This window comes from Bison bison, unplaced genomic scaffold, assembly GCF_000754665.1.
Source record: "Bison bison bison isolate TAMUID 2011002044 unplaced genomic scaffold, Bison_UMD1.0 scf7180017864141, whole genome shotgun sequence".
NCBI classification, from domain to species: domain Eukaryota; kingdom Metazoa; phylum Chordata; class Mammalia; order Artiodactyla; family Bovidae; genus Bison; species Bison bison.
Window position 1 is genome coordinate 592,204 of NW_011494713.1, and position 6,888 is coordinate 599,091.

The window sequence follows — 6,888 nt, forward strand, 5'->3', positions numbered from 1 at the left end:
ACTTTCTGGATCAGGACAAAGTGATGTAGTGAGATTCCTATAGTTTACAAGTCCAAGCTGTAGCCAAGTGGTTGTATAACTATATCTAAATATATACTTTATAGATAACTTGGGAAGAGATGAATTCTAAACTCTCTTCCTTGGGGTTTACTTTTTAAATCAGCTTGTCATTCTTTTGTGTTTTTAATTGGTGTTTTTAATCACTTTATATTTATTATAATTATTGATATATTTGATTATGTGATTATATATTTGTGTAATTATGACATGATTTATATTTTTTTATGTCTGTTGCATTCTTATCTGTTTTGGATTGATTGCTGTTATTTTTTTCCCTAATTTTACTTTTATTCTCTATTGGCTAGGAACTTAGACACATTTTACTCTTCTTTCACTGTTTATCTTAGAGGTTACAACATGCAGTTTTTGGTTTGTCAGAATTTAATGTTAACTGGTGCTTTTATTCTCTCCCAGTACAAAGTGAGTTTTCGGGAACATTAACTCCCTATACCTGCCTTCTCAATCCACTGTGTACTTACATTGAATTCTGTAAATATTTTAAACTGCACAAGATATTATTGTTTTCTTTTATATACTAAACATGCATTTAGATTTACTAACACCATTTTAATTATATGCATTTATATAGTAAATATGCATTTAGATTTACTAGCACTATTTTCGGAGAAGGCAATGGCAACCCACTCCAGTACTCTTGCCTGGGAACTCCCATGGATGGAGGAGCCTGGTGGGCTGCAGTCCATGGGATCACGAAGAGTTAGACACGACTGAGCGACTTCACTTTCACTTTTCACTTTCATGCATTGGAGAAGGAAATGGCAACCTACTCCAGTGTTCTTGCCTGGAGAATCCCAGGGATGGGGGAGCCTGGTGGGCTGCCATCTATGGGGTCACACAGAGTCGGACACGACTGAAGCGACACAGCTGCAGCAGCAGCAGCAGCACCATTTTAATTATTCTTTATTCCTTCCTGTATCTTTGAGCTCTGCATCAACTCATTTTATTTTAGCTAACCCTTTAAGACTTATAGTATGTGTTTTTTGGTGATAAACTCTCGCTTTTTTCCCCTGAAAATGTCTTTATTTCTGTGTGACTTCCAAGCGGTGTTTCCACTATTTATAGATTTTTTCAAGTAGCTGTGGCAGTTATTTTCTTTTAGCCTGTTGAAGAGGCCATTTCTTTGTCATCTTATTTCTATTATTTCTATTGAGAAATAAACTATTGTTTTAGTTGCTCATTTTTAAGATGATCTTTTTCCTCTGTCTTCCTTAAAGATTTTCTCTTTGCCCTGGGTTTTGGTAATTTTACTCCCATGTGCCTAGATGGGCTTTCTTTTTCTTATCCTGCTCGGGGTTTGCAGGACTTCTGGAACTGACTGAACTCATGTTTGTGGAAGAGTTACTTTGTGTGTCACCCTGGATCCATGTACTAACCTTGTTGTTACCAATTGAGGTCAAAGCCTCCAGTTCCACCCCCACGCCTGCCCTCTGCGGTGGCCACTCCCGTCCCTTGTCACACTTGCCGGTGTGTCACTCATTCATGCATCATGTACTTTCATCTCCTGCCCTAGGGCTTCCCCGTGTGGCTGAGATGAGAGTTATGGTACCCACTGGGCACTCACAGGCACTCACCCTGAAGTTCATGAGTTATCAGCTCTGTGGTGGACAATACCCCATGCAAGAGGAGAATTGGATAATTTTCTCTTCCTTCTTCTTCCCAACCAGATTGTTGTAATAATAGTTGCTCACGTTTCCTCACTGAAGATGCCTTGTGAGGCTAAATGATAAGCTTGTCGTGAGTTTATGGCCATGTTAGTTAAACACACAGTCCTTATATTTGTACTATTCCCTTTTTTGTCTTCCACCACTTTTACCTCCTTCCTGCTCCTGTGAGCTAACACTCCCCAGTAAACTGTTAAAACAAACAAGTATTTGCTTCATGCTCTGTTTTCTGGGTGATCTGTGCCATGACAATGTCTTTGATCAGCTTGGAAAACAGTCAACTATTATCTCTTCAATTACTTCTGACCTACATCCTCTTTACTTTTCTTCTGGAGTTTCACTGGAATGCATGTTAGATTTGTTTTTTTCAACATTCTTCTGGGTTTCTTATTCTCTTTTTGGAAATTTTATCTATTTGTCTCTCTATGCTTCACTCTGGGTATTTTCTTTTTCTTCTGTCTTATCTTGTCATAATTCTCTTTTCAGCTGTGTCAACTCTTTCTTAATTTCAGATATGGTACCTTTTAAGTTCTAAGGTTTCTGTATACTTCTCACAAAACGTCCTCTATGTCATTTTGGTATAGTTTTCTGATTTTTTTTTTACAGTTTTCAGGGTTTTTTTTTTTTTTTTGCTGAATTTTCTGTCTTAAATTTTAATATCTATACCTGCTAGTTCTAGTATCCAGAATCCCTACAGATCTAGTTTTGCTGCTTATAATTATTATTGGTCTTCATTCATGTTGTCCCGTCTCTTTATGTTCCTGGTGCTCTATGAGTATGTGCTGGTCACTTTATTTGAGTGCGCCCTAGGTTGTTATCTTCCCCCAGAAAAGATTTTCATTTGTTTTTGAGCAGGTGCCTATGACCACTCCCATCTTGGATCACTTTAATCCAATATCAGAGTTTAAAATACTTATGGGCCATCTAGATAACTGGGAGCTAGGTTGTACTCTGAGTAAGGCATGTTTTACTTTTGATTCACCATTACTCCTGGAGTACCATTTTTTAATGTACCGTCCCAAAGTGGGGGACTTAATCAGACTTTTCTCTTGGTGGGGACTGGGCTCTAACTTTGTCCCTCTTTTAAATGAAAGTTGTCAGAAGCATCACACAGACTTTCAAATGACAAAGGAAATGACTCTGACTGCCAAGATTCCTATTTTCTCTTGGATTTGGGCCTAGCAATTCTCCACCACCTTATTACCTTTTCAAAGCTTTCAAGTAGATGCTTTCTATATTTTATCCAACTTTTCTGACCATCATCAATAGGAGTACTGGTCAAGTAGAAGAGAAGTTCTAAAGTTTAATCTATATATACATTGAGCATCTTCACTTGACTAAAATCAATGCTTTTGATTAGTAAAATTTAACTTGGGGCAGGTGTTTTGGCTGTATATATGTTATTTAAAATACTTTATGAAGAGTAAAAGGGTAATAATGTGTGCCTTTTGATGATAACAGGGTATGTGAACTTAAGTTCTCAGAACTTTTTGTTATTGTCCAGTTGTTAAGTCATGTCTAACTCTTTGCAGCCCCCCGAACTGCTGCATGCCAGGCCTCCCTGTCCTTCACTATCTCCTGGAGTTTGTTCAAATTCATGTCCATTGAATTGGTGATGCTATCTAACCATCTCATCCCCTGCCACTCCCTTCTCCTTTTACTTTCAATCTTTCCCAGCATCAGGTCTTTTCCAATGAGTCAGCTCTCCACAACAAAATAGAACATAAAAGTTCTACTTTAATTCTAATTTCCAGAGTAAACATAAAGCTGGAAATCTTTATTTAACCAAGTACAGTAAAAATAATAAAAACTAATGTCAACCACCATCATTATTTCATTAAAGAAAGAATTTTGATATAAAAAAAGCAGAAAGGATATAGTCTCATAAAAGATGACCCTTTAAATTGGGTAAATCAGTGTTATGTAAAGTTCACTACTTTTTTATTATTTTTCTCCTTTCATCAAGAATCAGTGAAAATCTGATTAGCTGTGAAGAGACATATAGATTGGTATTAAGTTTATTCTCTAAAATGATAATTTTTAAAAAACCTAAAAATCTAAATATAAAACAGTATTAACGAAAATGGATGTGGGTTTCCAATGAAAGTCTAAATCACCAATCTCATGCTAAATTAAATGAAAAACAGTCTCTTAATTACGTGCCAACGGAATCAAGCTGGCAGTGATCTTTTTCTGGGTTGATAAGGAAATCTGACAAGTATTTTTATACTTTTGGAATACAGAGACATTTTAAATACAGAGTTTACTCAGAATAAAAAGTGTCCATGCTGTATCTTAAAGTCAACATGACACTCAGAGCTACAATTTATCAAGTATGAAGAATAATGAAAAAAATACAGACTGTTTTGGAGCCTGTTTTCGAAGGATATGACAGTAATTTCTACTAGGTTTTTCAAAAGGATTCTGGTCAAATAATATTTCCTGGAAGACTCTACATGAATAGTGGACAAAACCCAGATAATGTTAATGCAAATTCACACAAGTCTGTATATTTCACAAGAAGTCAATGAGTATTTTCGTGAAAGTTTCAGCTTAACATCTTATGGAATAAGATTCTTTGAATTTGATTTATGGTACAAAATAAAATTCTCTCTACAGCTGCAGAGGTGAAGGTACCTCACTTTTATTTTTTAAATAAACTTCTAGTTAATTACAAGGACTCAAACAGGAGTGTTTTTAAAAAGCCTATGAATGTTGAAATTTCCTCCAGATATGGAGAAATGATGAATAGTATATTACCTACTAACAATGAAATAAGGAGCTTAAAGCATTTTTCTTTGCCAGTTTCAGTGTTTTTTAAATCAGGTTTAAATTCGCATGAGAACTCATCATTTGAGCTCCAGATTTTCTATCTCTCAAGTACAAACTGTGCAACATTTCAATCCTTACAAGAAAGCTTTTGATATGTTCCTTTAAGACTATAATATATGCAACATTTTATCAGTATTATCACTGTATTCAGGCTTACTATGTTTCACTGTATTGTTAATATTAAATTTTTACCCCTAAATTTCCCCAAAGCCTACTAGTCTATGTATCTAGGTCCCATTTCTCAGACTGTTGCAATGTAGCAGCTTCTTTTTGTATGTGAGTACACAATCAGTTCAGTTAATTCGCTCAGTTGTATCTGACTGTTTGTGACCCCATGGACTGCAGCACACCAGACCACCCTGTTCATCACCAACTCCCAGAGTTTACTCAAATTATGTCCACTGAGTCAGTGATGCCATCCAACCATCTCATCCTCTGTCATCCCCTTCTCCTTCGGTCTTCAATCTTTCCCAGCATCCAGGGTCTTTTCAAATGAATCAGTTCTATACATCAGGTGGCCAAAGTATTGGTGTTTCAGCTTCAACATCGGTCCTTCCAATGAACACTCAGGACAGATCTCCTTTAGGATGGACTGGTTGGATCTCCTTGCAGTCCAAGGGCTCTCAGCAGTTTTCTCCAACACCACAGTTCAAAAGCATCAATTCTTCGGTGCTCAGCTTTCTTTATAGTCCAACTCTCACATCCATACATGACCACTGGAAAAACCATAGCCTTGACTAGATGGACCTTTGTTGGCAAAGTAATGTCTCTGCTTTTCAATATGCTGTCTAGGTTGGTCATAACTTTTCTTCCAAGGAGTGTCTTTTAGTTTCATGGCTGCAGTCACCATCTGCAGTGATTTTGGAGCCCCCCAAAATAAAGTCTGTCACTGTTTCCACTGTTTCCCCATCTATTTCCCATGAATTGATGGGACAAGATGACATGATCTTAGTTTTCTGAATGTTGACCTTTAAGCCAACTTTTTCACTCTCCTCTTTCACTTTCATTAAGAGGCTTTTTTAGTTCCTCTTCACTTTCTGCCATAAGGGTGGTGTCATCTGCATATCTGAGGTTGTCAATATTTCTCCAGGCAATCTTGATTCCAGCTTGTGTTTCATCCAGCCCAGCATTTTTCATGATGTACTCTGCATATAAGTTAAATAAGCAGGGTGACAATATACAGCCTTGACGTACTCCTTTTCCTATTTGGAACCAGTCTATTGTTCGTGTCCAGTTCTAACTGTTGCTTCCTTACCTGCATACAGATTTCTCAAGAGGCAGGTCAGGTGGTCTGGTATTCCCATCTCTTGAAGAATTTTCCACAGTTTATTGTGATCCACACAGTCAAAGGCTTTGGCACAGTCAATAAAGCAGAAATAGATGTTTTTCTGGAACTCTCTTCCTTTTTCCATGATCCAGCGGATGTTGACAATTTGATCTCTGGTTCCTCTTCCTTTTCTAAATCCAGCTTGAGCATCTGGAAGTTCACAGTTCATGTATTGTTGAAGCCTGGCTTGGAGAATTTTGAGCGTTACTTTGCTAGCGTGTGAGATGAGTGCAATTGTGCGGTACTTTGAGCATTCTCTGGCTTTGCCTTTCTTTGGGATTGGAATGAAAACTGACCTTTTCTAGTTCTGTGGCCACTACTGTTTTCCAAATTTGCTGGCATATTGAGTGCAGCACTTTCACACCATCATCAATAATCCTAAGCAAATTCTAATTAATAAGAATATTGGCATCATATTCCTTGCTGAATAAGAACACACATTGATTCTTTGTTGGCAAAGGTGAAATCTGGAGCCAAGAAATTCTGAAGGACAATGATCACCCTGGCAGAAGTGAGCAGATTTTAGGTGCCGTCAAGGCATTGCTTCCCTGCTCTCAAAAGGCCTACTCTGTCCTCAATCTTTGAATAACGCATAAAACTTTATATGGTAAAAATTGTATTATTTTATTCTTTTAAACTTTAGTGTTTTGTTTATGTCATAGCACCTTTTCAATATGGAGAGTTGGGAGGTAATTCATGTTGGAGGTATTACAATGTGTGTGGACAGGTGGACATACAATTTCTCATCTAAACTGAAATACTTCTGACAGCATAAGGGGGCGCTAGTAATTATTATACTGCTATATCAGGTGTAAACTGGGATGGTATCGTGCAAACTTAAACTTACAAGAAATGAACCAAATGCACAGCAAATATGTGAAAGCATAGGTTTCACAAATAAAATAGATGACCTTATGAGTTGGAGTTTTTTTCTTTAAGTTAAATTCCTATCAGTCCCAGTGGCATTTTTCACAGAAAAAGAAAAAA